General features: G+C 35.5%; 1 protein-coding gene and 1 pseudogene across 4 annotated transcripts in view; both read right to left on the bottom strand.

Annotated features, from left to right (window-relative positions):
• PPM1B (protein phosphatase, Mg2+/Mn2+ dependent 1B) overlaps positions 1–24,540 on the bottom strand; it is a 63,368-nt gene that overhangs the window by 37,242 nt on the left and 1,586 nt on the right. The gene's annotated exons all lie outside the window — the stretch shown is intronic.
• Positions 21,438–21,547, bottom strand: LOC141571999 (small nucleolar RNA U13; annotated as a pseudogene).

Here is a 24,540-nt window from a genome sequence, read left to right as displayed (position 1 = left end):
TTACTCGCACTTTTACCAGCCCTATGGCCAACGGTAAGAATTTTTAGCTGCTTGAATCCATCTCTGCAGCAGATGGAGCAGACTGCAGAGAGGTGTGGTCAGAAACCAGGCCCCTTCAGGGACAATTACGTGACTGACTAATCTGAGAGGGCTAATGGTCCCCTCACCTCTTATTATTTCAATTAATTTTTGCTCCAGGGGCTCATTACAGCAAATGATTATAACATGCGTTTATCTTAGTTGAGGCAAGCAAATCCTTCCACAGTGCTCATTCTATGGCAGGCAGTATGCTTAAATGCTCCACAAACATTAACTCATTTAAATTCTACTGTTTAGAAAAACAAGTATCAAAAAAGCAAACAATTCTCAAAGAAACCTTTAGCCAAAAATCTTTAGACAAAGAAAATCGTGACATTTCCACAAAGGACATCCAGAAACTGTGAAACGCCCCCCTTTCCTACAGTTGGCACGCTGTTTGGGGCAGGGTGGTGGCACGTGGACACTGGCGAGCCTTGCTTAGAAACAGCACAATCTGTCCATCCCATCTGCTTCCTATCAAAAGGATGAGGGGGTGTCAGGGAAGCCTTAGGCACATGGATAAGATTTTCCTCTAAAGAAGTTCTGAAGACTAGTATATTGTAATATACTAATGATATAAATAAATAGTAAGTAATAGAAACATAAATAATAATGCTTCACTTTTTGTGAGCTGTACACCAGGCTTTATATTAAAAGACTGACGTGCACTATTATCATTTACATCAAATAACAATTTAGGAAAGTAGTACCATTACTCTCTTCTTATTTTCCAACAGAGAAAACAGATCCCTAGTGGACCCAGACAACACAACTTAGGTGGCAAATCAGGATTCAAGTCAAGCAGGTCAGCCTCAAGCTGGTACTCTTCATCTCAAGGCTGAAGTGGTTACTGCATTTAAAAATGTTTTTCTTCCTTTTTAAAATAAAAAAAAGTTATATAAATGTTTGGGGACTCAAAAGGCAAGAGTCCTAGATGTAATGTGGTACGTGGGTTGGATCCTGGAACAGAGAAAGGGAATTAACAAAAAAACTGGTGAAATCCAAAGAGTCTGGAGTTTAGTTAACAGAATACTAATAATGTTGGTTTCTTAGTTTAGACAAATACACCTAGTAATGTAAGAAAATCAGTTTAAAGAAGTATGTGGGAACTGTGTACTAGCTTTGTAACTTTTCTGTAAATCTAAAATTACTTCAAAATTAAAAGTTTATTAAAAGAATTAAAGTAACAGGTACAGCTCAGTCGAGTAGAACACTTCATACCAACCGACGTGTTGCAAGGATTATAAACTGGCTACAGAAATTCTCTCCACCAGTGATTTTGTGAGTCAAGCTAGGGTAGATTAGATGTACCCTAAAAATACCAAGATTATATAATAATTAGAAACTTACCCAGGGATCCTATTTCTGAGAAGTTATCTTAAAGAAATAACTCAAATTGTACGTAAGCATTGTATTATTGTTTTAAAAGATTAAGCAAATAGAATCTGTCAGCACATTTTTTTAAAATCCTCTATAACAGAAGAATGGTTATGTATTTGGAAATCAATAATGTAACTCATCATAACAACAGATCAAAACAGAAAAACCTTCGTATGTAATGATGTTCATTACAGAGCAATTTATACTGAGAATAAAAATAACTTGCATTCCTAACAATAGAGGAATGGAATAAAAATCTATAGCAGTGGTTCTCAACGAGGGGAGATTTTGGCCCCCAAAGGACATTTGCCAATGTCTAGAGATATTTTGGATTGTCACACTGGCATGGGAGGGGGTGCTACTGGCATCTAGTTAGCAGAGGCCAGGAAGGCTGTAAAATAGTCTACAATGCACAGACCAGCCCTGAAGCAAAGAATTAATGGTTCAAATGTCAACAGTGCTAAGGCTAATAAAACCTTACCTACAGGATAAAATATTATACAGACATGTCTACTAAGATTTGGGGAAAACATATTTACAATTTAGATTAAGGAAAAAATAGCACAATATATTCTGGCTATTCAATTTTAAAGGCAAATAAAGAATCCCAAGAGAATTCAATCCCTCATTCTCCTCCACACCCTCCTAAATAAAGCCACATAAAGCAGGAGAAGAGTAAATAAATCAGGCTAGTTTCAGTCTTCCAAATGGAATGAAGGAGGAAGGGGAGCTGTGTCAAATACTTCTAGGAAGGAAAGCATGACACAACTGTTTTATCTCTAACTAAACTGTTGTTCTTTCAAACATGTGAAGGGATGCAAATTATATCCAGTGGCGTAAGAATTTTGAGCTGAAGACATTTGAAAATCAAATGCAGCAAGAGGCTTTGTGTCAACTGCACTCTCCTCATCTGCCTAAAAAGCGAAGTCTCCCAAAAGAATTGAATGGGACAAAAATCCCCTTCAAAAACATGCCCAAAAGACAGTAAAATATTTTAAATTTTCAAACATTAAAAAGAAAAAGCAAACAAACTAAGATGATTCAGAACTAAGACAATGATGTTAGTAAATAAACTCACCTATTTAAAAAAGAATTCTCAAATTGGAACACAAAACAAAACCCACCTATCTACATGCTACATTTTAAAAACTTACCCACACATAAGGAGACCCAGAAAGGTTGAATATAAAAGATAAAATGATAAGGGCAACTAATGCAATAAAAAAGAAATCACAGCCAAGAAATGAACAGCAAATTTAGGTCATATTCAGGGGGGAAATCCAGTTTAAAAGAAATATAATCCACAAAGAAATTTTTAGTGATAAACCAAATAACACAACGCCAAAATACATAAGTAAACCTACAGGTAATGCAAGTGGAAAGAACCAGAAACAGAAAAGAATTAATTTGCCACTCTTGGCCCATGGTAGATCAAACAATTTAATGGACAAAGTTGGAATAATCTGAGCAACGAAATAAAGTAGCATTGAATTATGACTCAAAATATACAATAAATATCCATGAGTTCACACCAATAAAAATGATTGAATGAATAAATGAGAGAGAACAGACACATCCCAACTGCAGAAGAATTCCAAGTAATTTATGTCGATACTCTACATTCAAATAGCTATTCCCCTGAACCGTAACTTCCCACCCCTTAGTGTGGACTGGGCATAGTGATTTTCTTTTTCAAAGAGCACAAAATGACGGGGGAGGGGGCCCGCAGGAAGAGTAAATTTACAGTGGACAAACCTGACACACGTCATCTCAGCCAGGTAATCAAGGTCAAAATCAAGTCATAATCATGTTCATAGTATGTTCTCTTGATATACACGTGATGAAATTGCCCTTCATCTCTGTAGTCTTCTTCCCAAGCCCCATAACCTCAGTCTAATCATGAGGAAAGCATTAGCCAAATCCCAATAAAAACATTCTATAAAGTACCTGACCTAGTACTCCGCAAAATTGTGAAGGTCATAAAATACAAGGAAAGTCCGGGCAACTCCCACAGCCATGAGGGGCCTAAGCAGACATGATAATTTAATGTAAGTGTAGTATAACCTAAGTAAGATCTTAGAAAAAGAGACTAAGTAGAAACGAACAAAACCTGAGGAAATATGGGCTTTAGTTAATAATAAGGCATCAATACAGGCTCATTAATTGTAAGGGCTCAACTGGGTAGTTCCTCCACGGAGTTTCTCAGATTTTGGCTGGGGAATATTCACCTGAAAACGCATCTAATGATTGGCAGTAGATGGGGGCTGTTGGCTCGATTTCCTCTGGGCCTTCATTCAGCTGGGAGTGCTGTATGTGGTCTCTCCAGTTTGACTACCTCAGGGTAGTCAGACTTCTTACATGGCACCTGGCTTTCCCCAGAGGGAATGTCCCAAGGGAACAGGCAGAAACTACCTGGCCTTTTCTGGCTGTCACTGGTGCTGCATTTTGTTAGTTATAAGCAATTCACTAAGGCCTATTCAGATTCAAGGAGAGGGGACATAGACCCCACCTCTCACAGAGGCAGATAAAAAAGAATTTGCAGACATGTATTAAAAACCACCACACATGGCAAAAGGCTGGAGGTTTACTTTGAAAAGGCTAAACTACAAAGGCTCTGGATTTGACAGCAGATTTAATTAAGAAACCTTACTGAAAGCCAGAGATTTACACTATAAATTTGCATAATGAATGCTGAAACCCTCAGCCTTCATTCCCAACTCAGGTTTCAGGAATCTTATAAACCTCAGGCAGGCAACAGTTTTACTGCTCTCTGAGGAAATTCAGTAGTACCAGAGCAAGTACTTTCAGATTACTTACATACAAGGAACACTCAATAAAACAGTCAGGTCACTTACAGGGAGGCCTACCAAATGAAAGTACCTGCCCGTTCACACAAGTCTTCCAAACTTAAACATGAATAATTCGACAGCCAAAGATACCCAGACATTGAAGGAAAACATACAACATGAAAAACAGAATTAATCAAAAGAAACAAAAAACAAACCAGAAAGAAAAGACAGTGCAGAAAAAAAGTCTTCAAGACAAATAATAGTATCGTGTTCATGAAACAAGAACGAGATGTTATAAACATTTTTTTTTAGAGAAAAAAAAGTGCTCTTATAAACTAAATGAGGACAGACATTTTTAAATAAAAGGTTACAAAAACAAGTGGGAAAAAAGAACAGCCAAAAAAGTGGAACTCTCCCCAACCCTCCAATAAATAGATAGATAGATAGACAGATATACTCAAAATGGGAGAGAATAAGACTAAGAAAGTTTTAGGATCAGTCTAGAGTACGACATCTAACTAACAGATATTCCAGAAGGAACAAGAGAAGCAAAGAGAAGAAATTTATCAAAGTAATGATTCAGAAAAATTTCCCAGCACTAAACATAAGTGTTGAGATTGAAAGTGCCTAGCAAAACTGATGAAAGTAGAACCACCACAACAAAAAGAGGTAACTGAAATTTCAAAACATTGGTAAGATAAAAACCCTGAAAATTCCCAGAGGGGGCAAAAAGAACAGGTCACACTTAAGAGAATCAGGAACCAGAACAGCACAAGAAATCTCAGCGTAATTATCTGGTAAAGATGCACGTAATTTCATTGTCAGGTTATATAATATCCACCATAGAGAAATCTCAACTACCCACCAGGAGAAACACACACAGTGATGCTGATGTAATGTAACACTGTACAGCATTTAAAAGTATGGATTACACCTAAATGTATCACCATGAATAAATCTCAAAACTAGCTGGAAAAGTTGTGATGCTATTTATATAAAATCACAAATTTTACAAAATAGATTAGTTTAGATGTGTGAACATATAGGAAAAGTATTAAAAGCATGCTAGAGTAGTATAAAAACAAAAACTATCAAGACCAACCTGATAATAAATTAATTGTAGGGAAGAAGACAGAAGAGATGGAGTGACAATATTTAGCTAAAACTGTTAGCATTTTCCTTTTGAGAGCAGTTTGAAGTGAACATAGCGAAAGCTGGTGTCCATTAAATTGTGATGACAGGCAACAAGTATCCTTCTGTCAAGAATCAACTTAAATTTTCATTCTGTTAAAAAAGTTGCATACACTGATATAAAATTCATGTCTCAGTAAAATTTCATTCCAACACATTTCCCTTACTATATAATGGTCACTAATACCCATTTCCTTTATAAATATTACAGTAAAATTTAGCCAATCCAAAAATATAATTACTTGTTCTGTTCAATTTATGGAGTGTGAAAAAGCTATGTAAACACATATGCAGAACAGAAACTGTTTAGCCAAAATAAATGTCACTTCTGTTTTAACAGACGCCTGGTCTAACACAAATAAAAGATCAACTCATTTAAATTTATCTGCCCACTAAATTGAGAGATCTTTAAAATTATTTTCAAAAGAAAAAGGGGAAAAAGTGTGTAAAAATGGGACCAAGCAAAGGAGAGAAAAGCTTCAAAAGTGCTACAAGAAACGAGGCATGAGATTTAAAGTTTCAGTGTTTTCTCAAAATCCAATACATTTAAATTTATCTATACTATTGCCAAAATAACCATCTGTACACAAACAAATGCCCTATGGTATGTCAATTTTTAGTGAAATAAATTTATAAGGAAAATAATCATTCATATTGATATATTAACCCATGTGAAAAAGGATTTTCTAGTTCAAAACAGATGGAACACAACCATTTATCGCTCTTCCCTTTCAATACACCATCAAAATGTTAGTAATTTTTTTAAAAATATAAAACAAACAACAATGAAAACTTAGGAGGGAGCAGTGAGGGGAGATATCAAAAATCTTTGGAAGGCATAAGGCAGACGGGGGCATGGTGATTAGATTAACCAACAAAACAGAATGGTTTAGGGCCAGCCCGGTGGCGCAGGTGGTTGGAGCTCCATGCTCCTAACTCCGAAGGCTGCCGGTTCGATTCCTACATGGGCCAGTGGGCTCTCAACCACAAGGTTGTCAGTTCAATTCCTCGAGTCCCGCAAGGGATGGTGGGCAGTGCCCCTTGCAACTAAGATTGAACACGGCACCTTGAGCTGAACTGCCACTGAGCTCCCAGATGGCTCAGTTGGTTGGAGCGCACCCTCTCAACCCTAAGGTTGCCGGTTCCACTCCCGCAAGGGATGGTGGGCTGCGCCCCCTGCAACTAGCAACGGCAACTGGACCTGGAGCTGAGCTGCACCCTCCACAACTAAGACTGAAAGGACAACAACTTGAAGCTGAATGGCACCCTCCACAACCAAGATTGAAAGGACAACAACTTGACTTGGAAAAAAATGCCTGGAAGTACACACTGTTCCCCAATAAAGTCCTGTGCCCCTTAAAGTCCTGTTCCCTTCCCCAATAAAATCGTTAAAAAACAAAAAAACAGAATGGTTTAAACCCGCAGGTTAGACTATGCAAGTAGCAAATCAGAAGTGGAAGAGACTTCTAGTCAAGTTCAGAACTCAGCTTTTGGGGACAACATGGTGATTCCTCAAAAAATTAAAACTACAACTACCCTATGATCCAGCAATCCCACTCTGGGTCCACATCCAAAAAAACTGAAAGGAAGGTCTGGAAGACATATTCGCACATCCCTGGTCTGAGCAGCGTTATTCACAACAGCCAGGAGGAGGGAGCAACTCAAGTGTCCACTGAAGGATGAACGAATCAACACAGTGTGGTATGTACATACAACGCGTTATTAATCAGCCTTAAAAAAGAAGGAAATGGAGAACGTAATGCCAAGTGAAATAAGCTGATCACAAAAAGACAACTGTTGCATGGTTCCATGTATAAGAGGTATCTAAAGTTGTCAAATTCTTAGAAACAAAGTAGAATGGTGGTTACTGGGGCTGAAGGAAGGAGGTAAAGAGGAGTTGTTGTTTAATGAGTGTAGTTTCGGTTTTGCAAGATGAAAAAGTTCTGGAATCTGCTGTACGACAATGTGAATATGCTTAATACTACTTACGTTTAAAAAATGGTTAAGACGGCAAATTTTATGTATTTTATCCACAATTAAAAACTTTATTAAAAAAAGGCTTTTGGTGATAAGACTGGGGCGAGAAAGTCAGCTACACAAAAACAGGAATCTAAATGGCATAGGACTTCTCATCAGCAAAACTAGATGATAGAAAGTGCCTTTTACTCAAGTTCCATAGCAGAAAAGCAAATGATAATATCTAACTAAAAAAAAATCATGAAATAGTTGTATAAACATTTTAAAGATAATGCAAGTAATTACCAGAAGATCCCACACATATTACCAAAAAGTGTTGTTTCTGGAAAGCTATATTTATTTTCCTCATTAGCCCTCTATAAAATTTGTTTTATTTTAAACTGTGCATGTATTACTTTGATTTTTAAAAATTGTTAAATATAAAAGTATCTTTACTAAGCTGTATAGACTACTCAATAGATTAGCAAACTAAAGTTAAACTAAACTTATTTTCTTATGGCTTTCTATTATAAAACATGAAGCATGTTTCTCTGAATTAAAAAAAAGTCAGTTGTAAAGGTAATAAAATGGTATTTAGAAATGAAAAAAAACCTAAGGCAAAACAAATTTAAAGGAAACATGCCTGCTGATAATAAATAGTAATTATACCATTCATAACAGAAGTACTGGTATGTTATCTTTAAACTAGCCAGAATACTAAAAATCTGTAATTCAACAGCAGGAAAAACGTGGGGGCAGAAACAACATACAATTTGATTAAATTTCATGTTGTGAACTGTAGCCCTAGATTCCTGACTAAGCACCCTAAACTTTTAAACACTTTACTTTGAAGTTGAGAATCGATGACCTTTCTGAATCAGATGATCCAGGTTTCTTCAAGTCTGGAAAATGCCAAGCTATTACCTCTTAATATAATGTATTTCTTCAATGCACTCTATTTTATTTACAGTTAAAAGCAAGAACTCTAAAGCCAAGCTATACGGATATGCATTTATCTCCTACATTCTAAGTGATCTTGGTCAAGTTACTTAATCTTTCTGAGCCTCAGCTGTCATGAAATGTGGAGAATAATCTCTACCTCAGAGCGTTGTACTTAAAAAAGCTCATACACATGAAATGCTTAGAACAGTGCCTCTTTTTATTTTCAAATTTTAATTGAGGCCACATATTTTCCTAAGGGTTATCAAGAAATGTTTCTATGATGTAGCCAAGTAGTCTTGACCACCAGCCTGTTACTAGAACAACGCCTAGATTAACAGCTTTCACTATTGTGTCGCTGAAATTAATGATAGTAAAATAAAATCCATACTCAGCTCATGCTTGAAATGATGCTTAAAAAGTCACATAGTACTACTGCCAATCCAGAGCCATATTCTTTCACAAATATCTGCATCAAATCCTAAACACTAGTCTCTGCTTGACTGAGAAGCAAAGGAAGTACACACTCCCCCTTCACCAAACTCAGAGAACCAGAACATTTGGCTCTCATTCCTCCATCAAATTCTTAATGCTTTCAGTATTAAATTAAAAGTTCTCTCTTCTTCCAAATCACCTTTGGTGTACTGCAGCATCAGTACTAGTTTAAAATAAGAGAAAAAGTTCAAAAGAGTCTGAATAATTGTTAAATTGATACTCTTAACTGTTTTTATTACAACAGTTAGATATCTGGGCATTGACCACAGCCAGCTCCAGTAATAAAGAGATGTTACTGATGGGCATATGCTGGGCAGTTTTAAGAATCCCTCAAAGAATGAAAACTGTAGGTCTAGATTAGATGATGAAAACAAATCAAGTCACAGATTTTGTGAAATGAATTTATGATGAATAAGGTTTACCAGATATAAGAATAATTTAGATGTTCTAACTCAAAAGCATAGCTAGAAATTTCAAATTTGAGGCAACAGTACCACTTCTTAATTCCTCCCCTAGCCCTTCGGTAAGGGAAAGGTAGGTCATAAAATGGAAATAACTCTGTTGACAGTGGCATTTCACGTTAGCTGCAAATTTTCTGAGAAAAACAAAAACCCATCATTGTTTGGGTATGTGTAGCGTGTTGTAAAAATTAGACTATATGCATATGTGAACTGTGAAGAATATGCATCCAGGCTATATCAGATTGTCATCAAACTTTGAAAGCAATGCTCAATGCCAGAAAACAAAGACATTTAAGATATGCAAGAAATGAAAACATTACCACAGATTTTACTTCCAGCAAAACTGTCTTTCAAGTATAACAGTATACACAAACTCTGATGAACATGCAAGAATTAAGGGAATATTTTTCCCATGAGGCCTTCCAGAGGAACCTGATGTGAGACAAAGACATAAGGATGGTAGAAGTGAAGATGAGAAAGAGAAAGAAAGGATCTCCTGAGGGCAAAGAACTAGAACGTTGGAGGAATGACCTTGGTAATGGCAGAAACCTCATTCACAATGACTATCGGGACCATTCGCTCAGGTCCATGAAGCACCCTCAGCCATCATGGGCTGTCAAAAGCTAGAAATGCCAGATTCTTGGGTATCGAAGATCCATTTAGCATGGGTCACAGAATCTACAGAAACCCCAAGTCGCATCATCTCTTTTAAATCAACAATCTCCCTCTCAGGGCTTCCTTTTTGCATTAAAAAGAAAAAGGTATGGACTTTAGGACAAAATAAACTTGAATTCAAATGTCAACTCAACCACTTACTGTGTGACCCTGACCTAATTATTTCTAAAAGAGCACCTGTATCACAGAGTTGTAGCAGTAAATGAACGAGATAGTACAGGTTAAGTGCATAGGTCAGTGCCTGGCATAAAGTAAGTGCGTCAGAAATACCATTACCATTATAATCCATAAAGCATTCTTTAGTCTATCACAGCCAGCCTAATACATAAATAAAATGAGATGTATTCAAACAGAAAAATTATAATTTATGTCCAGGATCAACTATCCATATTAAGTTGACAGATGAAAAAATATCTGATGTTTAGAGAATGATTATCCTATGGATGGCATCTTGCCCTCTCAAGTTTTTCCAGCTAGGCTCAACTATATTTAAATATTCTTCAATAGCTTTTTCATTCCTGAAATCCCTTCAGTGGTTTCTGAAACCAGCAAACCAAAAAACAACCTTATTTAATGAGACATTATCAGAACATTTTAGTTGATGTTTATATATATATGTTATATACATACATATATTATACATATACATTTGCTTATATTTCAAATGTAGTAAAATCACTGCATTTATCTGAATTACTGTTACATATAACTCCATTAGACATACCAAGGGGTATCAACAGTGTTAGAGAGCCTTACTGTGAAAAAAGGCCAATTCACTACGAAAACTTCAGATTAGAGTCCAATTCATAAAATTCCATTCTGCTGTCCAACTTGCCCCTATTGCTGAAGACCCCCCGTTATTGTTTTACATATAATAAAATGTACCCATTTTATGTGTAGTTGGATGAGTTCTGATTATATATATATATATATATATATATATATATATATATATATATATATATACTTGTGTAACCACCACCCCAACAAAGATACAAAACATTTCTATCACTCAAACAAGTTCCTTCATGCCCCTCGGAAGTCAATCATCCCCTCAGTTCTAGACTTAGGCAACCACTGACGTGCTGTCAGTAGATTAGTGCTGCCTTTTCTAGAAGTTTATGCAAATAGAATCGTATGGTATGTACTCCTTTGTTTCTGGCTGCTTTCACTTAGTGTAATGTTTCTGAGATCCATCTATGTTGTGTTTATTATCAGTTTGTTCCTTTTTATTGCTTCCATGGCTTTTAAAAACTTTGGAGCCCTCCCCTTCCAGGATGGTGTCTACAGGCATTCAGAATGGTCCAGCTTTAGACATGCCGTCAGACGCTGTCCTACAGTCCAGCCTCTAAGGAAACTAGACTGTCCCACCACCCGGTAATACGATGGTTTCCCTTTAAACCAAGAAGGATGGGAAAGCACCAAAATCTGCATGTGGTGTGTGCCCAGGCTGACTTCATGGAGTTCGTGCAGTGAGACCTAAAGCTCTAAAGGTTGTCTAAAATGAAAAAACACATCAGCAGGGCCTACGGTGGATCCATATGTGCTAAGTGTGTCCATGACAGGATCAAGCGTGCTTTCCTTATGGAGGAGCAGAAAATCGTTGTGAAAGTGTTGAAGGCACAACAAGCAAGAATCAGAAAGCTAAATACAAAAAATAAGCTTGCCTGAGTAATAAAAACAATTAAAAGGCTAAAAAAAGCCACAAAGCAAAAAAAATTGAGTCCTCATAGATTTGGAAGACGGAGGCAAAGCCTAAAAAAAGTAGGTTAGGCCTGGGTAAAGATTATCACCAGCTGCCTGCTCACGCCCATTAAAAGCTTAATATTCTAAGGTAAAAGAATTTTTCCCTTGACCATAACACTAATTTTTTCGGCCCTTACTGAAATCAGAGGGAGTTCATGTCCTATCTGTATTTGACTACCTGGATGATTAAACAAGGGCTAAAGGTACTGTGGACTTTGTCATGACGTTATGCTTGATTGTTTTACTACAAGATTGATTTCAAACATTTTCAGAGATCACCTTTGTAACTTCAGCAAAGCAGCCCAGGAATAAAAATAACTGCTCTTCCTAATCCCAACAGTTTTTCAATCAGCTATGACAATCAAATAAGTTCAGGGCTATATGAGTTTACTTCCAATTATTCTGTCTTTTCCTCCCTCCTAAGTAAACCACTCCACATTATAAAAAGCAAATTAAGAAAAATACCTGATAGCAAAGGTTTCATGAAGCTTTCAGAGGAAATTTTATTTGTAGTGTGACTGCCTAATCATTTTAGTGCTGTTTATGACAAGTAGTGAAGTGGAACAGAACATGGCTCTCATGTATAGTTATAATCCTAATATTAACCAGTGAATTTCCCCTGGGGTGTGGCCATAGTATGGCCAACATATTTAGAATGTTTTACACATTGAGTGTTCATCATGATATAATATATGACCTTATCAGTACAAAAATCACCACTATTCGGACAAAACAACTCAAACACACATGGCTTGCTTGGGAGAATTAGCTTCTGCTTGATAGAATTAGTTCCTACATCAGTCTGGCCCTAAAAAGGAGGCTTCTCAAGATAAGGTACTTTGTAGTACTTCACACTTGATAACTCCTCTCTTGTTGAAACTCTACACTGCTGCTGAATTTGAAAACACTCACAATCAACACACTCAGCATTCACACTGCCTTTTTCCTTCAGCCTCCTAAATTCAAGAGGGAAGTGGACCCCTTAAAACAGTGATTAGCCTTCAACCCAACACACAGCATCTGCCCTCTGATCCAAAACCACTGCTTCAGCTATCTCTTCTATACTGACTTCTCAAATTAGATTTTAGTCTAGATTTTAATCATTAAATTTGGCCATTCTCGTATCTCTTCAAACAAACATAACCAAACTCTTCATCTCTGCAGCCAAACTACCTTCATATCCCAATCTATTTATATTAACTACCATTAGTCTACCTATTCATAATCTCTCTTCTAGTAACTCAGACTAGAAACCATAAATCCTTTTTTTATATATAAATCCAACCACTATACACCAGTTACTATGATCCATCAAATCTCCCCTTTTAGGTGCCTCTCTTGTCTTCTATCATAATCTTGAGCACCTTCTACTGTTGTCTGGATTATCTAATGGCCTCCTAGTTGGTCTCCCAGACAGACTTCAACTCCTCTTCCTTCAATCTACCCTGAAGATTACGACCAGCTTAATTTCCCTAAAACATACCTTCACTGTCCCAAAGAATGTAGTGACTTCCTACCCCCGAAGTGACATTAAGTACAAAACACCAGTCTGAACCCTCCTCTGATCTGCCCTGGCGAGGCTTCAAGCACGATAAGCACATCACGCTCATTCCCACCACACGGTCCGTTTGTCCTACCTTCTTTAATTGAGCTAACCAAATCGTGCCAGGTGCCTACGAAATCATACCTGCTCCGTGATGCCAGCCCCACCCCCTCATCCCACCCGCTCACCACTCGTACACCACTATCCATATTCCCTTTAACATTTTTGCCTTCCGTATTCCCTCCTACCCTACTAACTTGTGACCTTGGCACCTAGCAGGTACTGAGTAAAATACACATTAAAAATATACTCCTTCAAGAAAGGATATCCTAGTCAGCCATTCCAACATTCACATACACAAAAAACTAAACTGGCAGAGAACTAAAAATCTGCTGGAACACTGATTAACCTCCACCATAAACTACTGTACCATTTCCTGCTAAGTACAAGCAGTTATTAATTTCCAACAATTTTACTTTCGGTGTTCCACGTTTAAAGCACCGAGCCACTTACACCCATTTATATAGACGAGGGCACAGTAATGAATTCATCACTTGGTTTGTCCAGGTGTTCTGCATAAAGCATTCCCAACTCCCCACTCACACAGTGCTTTTTGAGAACCTCTTTGGCTTTAGGCCACAATCCATCAGCCTCGCTCTTCCTAGGGGTCCTTGGGCTCAGAGTTAAGAAAAGAAGGAGGAAGACTAAGCTGAGCAAAAGGAGGAATGTATGGAGAAAAAGAAATATATGCAAAGGATTGTCTACCTTAAGTATAAACTAATGACCTTGTCCGCTCCACCTTCACCCCCATAGTATCATTCAAGTACTATTCTTGCAAGCATTCACTTCAATCCAAATATCTTTGGAGTTAATTTAAAACTACCTTTAGGTTAAAATGTTTAATGTGTCATTTTATAGACACAGCATTTAATTAATCATTAAAAATAATTAACAAAAACACCAGTATTCTAAAGGAAATACACATTAATGCCTGTAAGATTTTGTCAAGAAAAGAAACAAACAAGAAAATAAAAAATAGGCTCGAAAAGTAGCAAATACACAAAAGAAGAAATCTGAATGTCCAATAAAGATGAGACTGTTCACTCTTACTAATAATAGGAAAATACAAAATTAAAGTCACGATGAAACGACATTTCTCTTGCATTAGATTGAAGGGAAAAAAGATTTTCAATACCAAATGTGGACAAGGATATACAGCTGTGCTATCTGATATAGTAGCTGCTTACTAGCCACATGTGGCTAATAAGAATTTCAAATGTGGCTAATTCAAGGTAAGATTTACTGTTAAGTATAAAATATATACTATATTTCAAAGACTTAACAGAAAAATGCAGGAAGATCTCAATTTTTGTTTACATATTGAAAAATTTTTTGATATACTAGATTAAATACAATATATTATTAAAATTAACTTGTTAATGTGGCTACTAGAAAAATTTTACATATATGGTAGACATACTTTTATAGGACAGCAATGATACTGGATAGAGAGCAACAGAAACTTTTACGTACCACTGGTGGAAGCACAAATTGGTACAGCCACTTTGGAGAGACTTTTGGAAATATCTAGTATGTTGTAAGATGAGAATAGTCTACAATTCAGCAATTATACGCCTTAGTATGTGCTATGGAGAAACTGTCATACATATACAAAAAGACATATAAATGATGTTTTAACACCATTGTTTATAATTACGAAAACAATCCAAATGTCCATTCAAAGAGACTAGACAAAATGTGTTATAATCATACAATGAAATACTAAGCAATACATATATAATACTATTCTAAAAAAGAACTAGAGCAACAAGAACTTCATAAAAATGTTAATTGAAAAAAGCATATTGTGTAAAAAGACATTCCATATATGATCACGTACAAAAACTATAAAATCTCTTAAACAGTACTATATGCTATTCAGACATACATGGAGATCATATATATGAGGGTAGGCACAAAATTCAGCATAATGGGAAAGAAAAGACAGAATCTGGGAAGATTATTTAACATATAGAAGGGCTTCAACTATACTGGCAAGGTACTATACCCTAAACTAAGCTGGGTAGTGGGTACTTTGGTGTTCATTATTCTTTGTAACACTTTTTACAACTGAAATATTGCTATGTTTTTAACATATGATTTTTGTGTATCATGTATAGCACTAACTGGGAATACTTTATGGTTTGGGGGACATAAGCAAAATCTTCACAATTTTAACCATGTTAAAAGCAGTTATACCTTGAAAACCATAAGGGTATAGGAGAAGCCACATATACTGTGTTTCCCCGAAAATAAGACCTAGCTGGACAATCAGCTCTAATGCACCTTTTGGAGCAAAAATTAATATAAGACCCGGTCTTATTTTACCATAAGACCGGGTATAACATAATATAATACCAAGTCTATATAAGACTGGGTCTTTATAATATAATACCAAGTCTATATAAGACCAAGTCTTATATTAATTTTTGCTCCAAAAGATGCATTAGAGCTGATTGTCCGGCTACACCTTATTTTCAGGGAAACATGGTAATATAAACACCAACTATATAAACACCAATTTTATATCACTAGTACCGCTACAATGAGAAAAGGGGAACAATACATACATCCTAGATCAAGAGTCAGAAAAGTTTTTCTTTAAAGAATCAAAAAACAGTATATAGTTGGAGCTTTGCTGGGCCATACTGTTTGTCGGAACTACTCAATCCTGCCATAGTAGTGGGAAAGCAGTCAGACAATATATAAACAAAACAGCATGGCTGTGTTTCAATAAAACTTTATTTACAAAAATAAACAGCAGGCCAAATTTGGCCAGTAAGCCACAGTATGGTGACCCTGTCTAGATTCATCTTTAAAAAAGAAATCAATAAATCCATTAAGTGAAAGTCTGAAGGAAAATGGATTTGCACAGTAATAAAACATGCCACACAAATAACCCGGTAATTACAAAAATGTTCCTGGTCCATGCGACGCGACATCTAGCGATCACCACCTTAACCCAATGATCAAACAGCACCACTAATAGTATGACAATCAGGCATGTTGTGCCTCCTGCTGTGGTATCATATGAAGTAGCAGCACCTATGAAGTATCCTGGCCAAACTGCAACCTGAATTTAACGCAGTCTTTAGCTGTAACTTAACTTACAGAAGGCAAAGGAATAAGTTTTTAAATAAGACCTCAAAGAAACAATCAAATTCTGACATAGGATTTTACAAGATAATTGATCTCTTCAAAAAGAGTATTACTTTTTTAAGTGGGTGTTTAATTTAAAAGAGAATTGAGATGCAACAGCAAATGCAACGTGATGTATGATCCTTCACTGGACCTTGGTATGGAGGAGGGAAAGCTACACAAGACATTTTTGGCCCAATTGTAAATAAATTAGGGATCCATGACTTCTGGGATTAGATAACTGCGTAATGAAAGATAACATTATAGGCATAGAGAAAAATATCATTTTTTTAGCCTCATACTTAGGAGTATTTATGAGTGAAAATGACATGATCATGTCTATAATTTATTTTTAAGTAGTTCAGCAAAGGTTATGTAGATGAAGCAAATATGGCAAAAATATAAAATACTGTTGACTTAGGTGGTGGGTAGATAAGTAGTACTCTATACTGTTACAATGTTCTACAGGATTAAAATTTTTCATAAAAGGCAAAAATGCAATGAGATTTAATTTAGCTTCTTAAATTTTATTCATCATTCTCCTCCACAAATATTAAATTAGTCCTAAGTCTCCCTAAAAGTTCTCAAGGTTACATATCAAAATCAACCCAAAAGAAATTCTCAAGTTCATGACCCTAATGTTTCTCCTTTTAAGCATCTGATTTCTAAAAGTGAGAACAAGCCAAAAATTATAAGCTACTCTAATTATACTGCCATTCCATTTTCATACATTTTAGGAAAATTCTTAATATACAACATATACTTATAATTTTTTATCACATTTAACTTTTTACCTTGTATATTTATATACGTTTTACTCTTTCTTACACCCCGACCCCCCAAGGAAGACTCAAATAATCCTTGTTCCCCCAAGTGCCTAGTGCAAGCAGACAATATTTACTAAATAAAAATTGAATAAAAAATGTGTTCATACCTTTAACAAATTAAGCACCAAGTTCTTATGAAGAAATGTGAATCTCTTTCCCCCCTTTCTGCCCCCTAGTCTCCTCTCCCTAAAAGACACTGTTTCTATGGGAAAATTTATTCAGCAACTATTTATAGAATACAATATAGATACATGAACAAACAGCTAAAAAACACAATTGTTGCCCCTATGAAGTTGTACTCTGGTAGAAAACGAGAATCTTAGAAGAGAACTCTTAATTTTAGAGTCAAAAGGACCTCAAGATATACGGGCCAGCCCTCTGGACTAGGTAAAATACTGCATTACAGACTAAAGCTACTAATCCTATAAAGAATAAATAACTCACAAAGTCACAGAATCATGAAAAGGTTCAATGGGGACCTTAAACAGGGTCTTCTGCCTCCTCGTTTAGGTACTTTCAACTTACCATGTCATGTCATTTAGTAGTAGTAGTTGTAAACAGTATTAATGGTAGTTACAGCAATAGAAAGCACTCAAATGTTACTGATTACAATGTGCCAGGCTCTATGGTGATGCTTTTACATGGATTATATATCAACTCAACAATTTTATGAAGTATATTATCATCCTCACTTTACAAATGATAAAACTGAATTTCAGAAACATTACGTAACTTAAGTTATCATCTATGGAGAGGTAGAACAAGGATTCAAATCCAAGTAGTCTGAGTCTAGAGTCAGTGCTTCCAATCACCAGCCTCCTTTTGGAGCGTTATCCACAAACAACCCACTCCAAATATAAAGGCTTCTTACACTTAACATACACTTATAAACATACACAAATAAACATTGCTAAGCAACTCCTAGCCTCAGACAGGTGGATAGCAGGCTGAGCCTCCTGGTCTATTTAAACCACCCAGAGCTAGCAGTAAATTCAACATGTACTCAGGTCCAGCCTTTTCTTTCAACATCGCAAACAAACTTTTTACTTATAATCCATTATAACCTTATGGGACTACCATCATATATACGTAGTTTGTTGTTGACCAAAATGTTATGTAGCATATGACTGTACTTGACTACATAATTTGGCCATGCAATATATACCGGAACAAAAAAACCCACCTACATGAATTCCATTCTATAAGGTGGTCATAAAGTCTGAAAACATACATGTACTTTAACATATTTTGGACTATAACATCAATAAACCATTTATTGTACATGCACCTGTGTTTCCAGAACTGACGGCCACCCTGTGCTTAAATAAAAATTAAGTAAACAAAGACAGGGGGAAAAAAAAAGGCAACACAAACCAAAAGCACAAGAGAACAGCAAATAACCCGAAATAAAAATACAAACCTGTCACTGTAAAAAAGACTCAAGACATAGGGTAAGAGCAATAATGCAATTTAAATCTAAATCATCACTAATCCTTCCAAACTGGAGTTAGATTTGATAAAACAAACACACAAAATGGGAGAGTAGAACGGAAAACCATTACGTATCAAGTTATCATTTCACTTTCACATTTTGACTCAAAAACACTCCAGAATGGTTGATTAGAAATTAAACTCAGTTTCCTTACATTTAGGACCTAAAACCACCAAAGCTTTGACAAAATTCTGAATTATATAAACAAACCAGTTATAAGAGATAATTTGAGAAATCAAGTAAGGTTGTTTTGTGTTGTTTTTTAATCTAAAATATCGGCCCTCAAAGATGTCCAAATGTTAACAGCTTAATGAACCTGGTCTGAGTTACAGTACTAAATTTAATATATTCAAAATTTCAAGTACTTTTGTACATCAGCGTTTTGATAAAAGTGATAAATACAGTTACAAAAATATATTAAAAGTGAAACTAGTAATTTGAAGGCTTATTTAGGTACTGTAAATGAGGTCTCTTAGGTCATGAATGGAACTAGTGTTCATTTTTATATTGGAACTTTGAAATAAACACAAGTTGATTTGCTTTAAAATAAAAAAAAATCAATTCATTGCAGCAAGTAAGATCACATGACACTGACTCAATGACACAAATGAAAGCAAAAAAATGCATTAAAAACAAAGATCAAAGATTTCTCACACTTATTGTTAAGTGTGCAACGTTTGTGTAAACTCAGGAGGAGACATCGTTACCAAACTGGACCGTCACTAGGAAAACTATAGAACAGAAAGTAGAAAACTAAGCCCCTGCTTCAAAGCTAACTACAATAGGACATCCTCATGCAGACATTTACAATCTAGGAAAACTAAAGGCACAACTTCAAGTAATACACCACAGCTATTAAGGGGACCAGTAACAAATACACACCAATTTGAGCACAACAGGCTAAGAGATTGGCTCTACCAGTTATCTTCAACAGAACTGTGAAAACAGAAGTAGCTATTGGTCAATCACTAATCTTTCAGGTATACACAACTCACAAAGAACAGAAACAGCGTCTCTTCCAAACAAACATGACAACATAAATTTTAGAGGTACGCCCCAAGTTATTTAAGCCATACTTAAAGTCCTGTTCACCCTGATCCCATTATCCCAACCTTTTCTCCCATTCTCCTATCCAGGAACTCATCTACCTAAGGTTGGACAGTAAATGGAAACGCCTGAAGCCCCCAGCTTTCCTCATGCCTAATGTAGGGATCTCTTTTCTATCTTCGTTCATTTTTAATCTTAGGTACATTTTCCCCTTCCTACTTCCTCTTTTCACATCCCAGTTTTTGTCCAGTTATAGAAAAACTCTTCTTCCCTCCCTTTTGTTAAAAACAGTGAAGCTCTAATCACAGCTTTTAAGCACAGTAGGAAACACCATACATCCCAAATTTTCCGATCATAATTTAAGCCATCCACAAAGGGAACGTTGTAATGTAAACTGAGGAAGAGTGTTTGTTATCAGAATGGAAAATCTATGAGGGCAGGAATGAATGTTGTCTGTTCTGTTCAGTCTCCACCCTAGAATAGTGCCTTGTGTATTAGAAGGCACTCAGTGAATGTTAAGAATAATGATTGGGGGTGGGGGAATTACCTCCGGACTAAACACCATTAAACTAGACCGAATTCTGTACTTCTCAATGGGTTGGTAGCCTGGAGTAAGTAAAAGTAACAGGAAGCCTCTCAGTAACTAAACTTGATCTCCCATACAGTCAGTCTTCATTTAGAGTTCCTTTGTGTTAATTATTTCCTCTTTGTAAAGGACTAAGAAGGGTCATCAGTGTTCAACGGATAAGGCCAGTTCATTAACTCCACGTTTACCACTTTCATCAGAAGAGGGGAAAAGCAACTCTGCCGAGATAGGTTAGGCACCCATGAGCAATATAGACCCTTCTAGATTCTCCTACTCCTAAGAACATCTATTAACTATCCTTTTTCAATGTGCAGAGTGCACTTACACATACTTACATCAAGAAAATAAAAGGAAATTAGATCTAAGAATCAGTGACATTACTCTCAAGCTTTAAAGTGCTTATAAATCCTTCAGAACTTCAAATCATATACCCTTTATCTAACCTGCTTCTCCTCAGGTACACAGAGTAGCAGTCGTCTCCCATGATCAGAGGAGAATCCGTTCCAACACCCCTAGGGGATGCTTGAAGCCACCAACCGCTATATACACTATGTTTCCTTTATATATACATACCCATGATAAAGTTTAACGTATAAATTAGATACAGTAAAATATTAACAACAAAACAGAACAATTATAATAATATACTGTATTAAAAGTTATGTGAGTGTGGGCTCTCTCAAAATATCTTATTGTACTGTGTTCACTCCTTATGATGACATGAGATGATACAATGCCTATGTGATGAGATGAACTGAGATGGATCCACTGGACAAAGGGATGATTTACATACCAGAAAATGGCTCTAGATTTCATCATGCTACTCAGAATGGTGTGCAAGTTAAAATTGATGAATTATATCTGGAATTTTCCATTTAATATGATTATAATATTTTAATATTTTCCTTTTAATATGACCGCTAGTAATTGAAACCACGGAAAGCAGAACTGTGGATATGGGGGGATTACTGTATGCACGACCTATCAAATGAAATCTATTCACTTGGGGTTTTTTCCTTCTTTTTGTTTTTTTACATCAGCCAGGTAACGTGCCCTATCATAGAAGGCCTAAAGGAGGCACATCTCACAAAACAGCATGAACACCCAACCCAATCATCATCACCCTTATGAACTACAAAAGGATCAGGGTTTTTTTTCCTTATACTACAAATCTGATTATACCTGATAACATAACCACAATATAAAATAGTTTTCCATGAAGGAAAAGGTTTTTCATGTTTCTAACATGTAAATGCACTTTTCATTCATAACCTATTTTGAAGTGGAGAACATTCTACACAGATAAAAGCACGGCAATACTAGCGAAAGGTTTTATCCTCCCTACATATAACTGGTCCCATCTCTAAGAGTAAGAAAAGTTCCTTAATATCCAATAGAAGTCTGCCAATGTTTGTCTCTCCTCTAAATATCATGCAGACCATGATATAGGGGTCTTCTTTGGTTCAAAAGGATGCAAAACAAGTTTGCCAACTAGTGTTGTTTCTAAATTTTAAGATCTTTAATTTTTTAAGAAACAAATCAATCTAAAGCCAATAAATATAATCTTGGTATTTCAACATACTCCAAAAGAAAAAATTTGAATCCATTTCCTTATTAGCAAATGAATATTAAACTATTTAGCTAAGTCATAAGAGCTTTATACTGGTGAACTGTGCTTTAAATGTTATAAACCATGTTAAATTTCTAAATATATGAACAAGTTGAAATACTACACCTGATTGCTAAGCTACTGGGTTCTTAAAGTTAAGTAAGTTATTGCAAAGGGTATAATTATAAAAGGTATATGTTATGCCAAAGAATAAGATACTGCAGATGTCGTCATAAGTTAGTTGTAATAAAATAAAAAGAAAAATATTTACTTGAGAACTCCTCCGTGTCATGCATGACCTATCATAATTTAGAGTAAAATACTTATGTCTGCTATTAACATTAAACTGAAGGGGAGAAATAAAAATCTGAAATTTAAATGAAAACTTAAAAAAAAAAAAGGTATGAGTTATCACACGTTATTTGTTTCCTAGGTTGCTAGATGATACCAAAAACTAAATCTCAAAAATTTTATATAGTCTGAGAAATGCAGCATATAGACTACACTTTTGGAAAACTTCATAACATTGTCAAGAATTTAGTAAAGACTTCTTTTATTTGTAACAATGATTCAACAACTGGATCAAATATCTCAAGCTAGTCTAAATGATGGGGGGTTTTTTGGTGGGTGTGGGGGAATACAGATGGAATGCTGAAAAGTGTAACTCAAGTCAAATCTACACAAAGAAGTTAAATCACATTAGAAATGTTTCATTTGAAAAAACATTCCAAGATGACTAATCAGAGATATTAGCATACTTATATTAGTCGAAAAGACCAAAAGTTATTTTATTTTAAATCAATGTTTTGATGTAAACAAGTACCACCAAGAAAAACAAAGGCAGATTATGGAGCCCAAGCACCCTCTTTTTACCTATACTTGTTAGACCAGCCGCTAGAAGCTCATGTTGAGCTCTGTCATTTTATAAATTTTGTGACAGTCAAGTAGAAACTATTAATACAAAAACCAGTATTCCCCAAATCTACCCTATTTCACCTTCACTGTTTAGTATGAGTGCAGGATAGTGAGATGGGAAGTAATCCAGGCTATTAATTCCAGAGGTTACCCAGTTGGTAGGAATCTTACCTCATATCCCCAATTAATCAGTTCTCTTAATCCACAATTCTGCTATGATATATGATACATTCTATATACAATAAAACTTTAAATCTATAAATAGCAGATTGTTTCCATTCAAATTCTAAAATTAGTTCACTCAAGAAAAAAAAATAAAAAGAATCAAGTACAATGTGAAAAAGACTCACTGAAAATCCAGAAATAACCATATTCCCCCAAATTCTCTTACCATTAATTGTAATTTTATATTTTAAGCTAAGCATTCTTTTAATAAACTTTGCTATTAAAATTGTGGAATTTTTTAAAAAATGTAACCATTATAACTGATTTATCAGTGGTTTCCCAACTAATTTTTGCTTAAAAATCAGTGAACTAAGAAAGGCATATTTCACAGGAAAAGTGAGGGACTCTGTAAAAAAAATGTCCATTATAGGAAAATAAATTTTCAACAAGGGCCACTTTTTCTGACCTTGTCAACTTGTGAATCAGGTGTTCTTAGAAGCACAGCTATTTAGATACTACACCATTCCTTCAGATGATGTAATCTTAAGGAATTTTGTAATTAATAACATATGAATTACTACATAAAATAGTATTTACTGACCTGTCTGTCAGATAAACTGAAAAGGCTTTCGCCTACTCCTGGAGTCTTCATAGAAATCAGACACCCAGTATAAGAAAACAGGTGTTGAAAGCTCTGCTGGTCACTTTTAAGAGAATAATCATAACGTGAACAAATCCAAAAAAGAATGTACTAGAAACTGGAGAAATCTTAACTAATGGTTATGAAAACCCAAATAAAAATACTACTCCATGCTGATAATGCAACAACATGAAGAATCAGTACAGAAACTGTGATAATACTTTATGAGAGCAAAAATAAAGATGGAAAAGGGAAAACACAAACAACGATTAAAAAACAAAACAAAACACAAAAACGACATTGAGAGAGAGTAAGAAGCTCAGTAAAAATCAGGATTATCCTTGAAAGAAAATCTGTTGATTTAAAAAGAAAAATCTGTTCTAAATGCTAAACTTTAAAACTTCTACTGAAACAACACACTGCCTACTCAGGAGGCCTACAAAAATATTTTTTAAAAATTATCATTTTAATAGTATAATTTCAACTACATTTTAAAAAAGAAAAAAAGCCTGTACACTTGGAAAAGACTATTATAATAATTAGAATACCTTGCCTCACTATTTACTTAGAAATGCTCTATTTAAAAGTAGGCCAACAATAGGAACTTTGCTATTGCACAAGAGAGAAAGTAAATGAAATGTCTATTAACATTCAGTGTCGATGGCATGTTTCTCCATCTCCTTAGAACATACTGACTTACACTGTCTACTCTGAACAATTTACCATTTCTACATCCATGCAGTAGCTCAAATAAAGAGTTCCTGTGTTAATCCCACAGTAAACCTCAGTAATTCTCACATCACAGGAG

This window comes from Rhinolophus sinicus, linkage group LG05, assembly GCF_036562045.2.
Source record: "Rhinolophus sinicus isolate RSC01 linkage group LG05, ASM3656204v1, whole genome shotgun sequence".
Taxonomy (NCBI): domain Eukaryota; kingdom Metazoa; phylum Chordata; class Mammalia; order Chiroptera; family Rhinolophidae; genus Rhinolophus; species Rhinolophus sinicus.
Note: the sequence above shows the minus strand (reverse complement) of the source record. Positions and strands in the feature narration are given on the sequence as shown.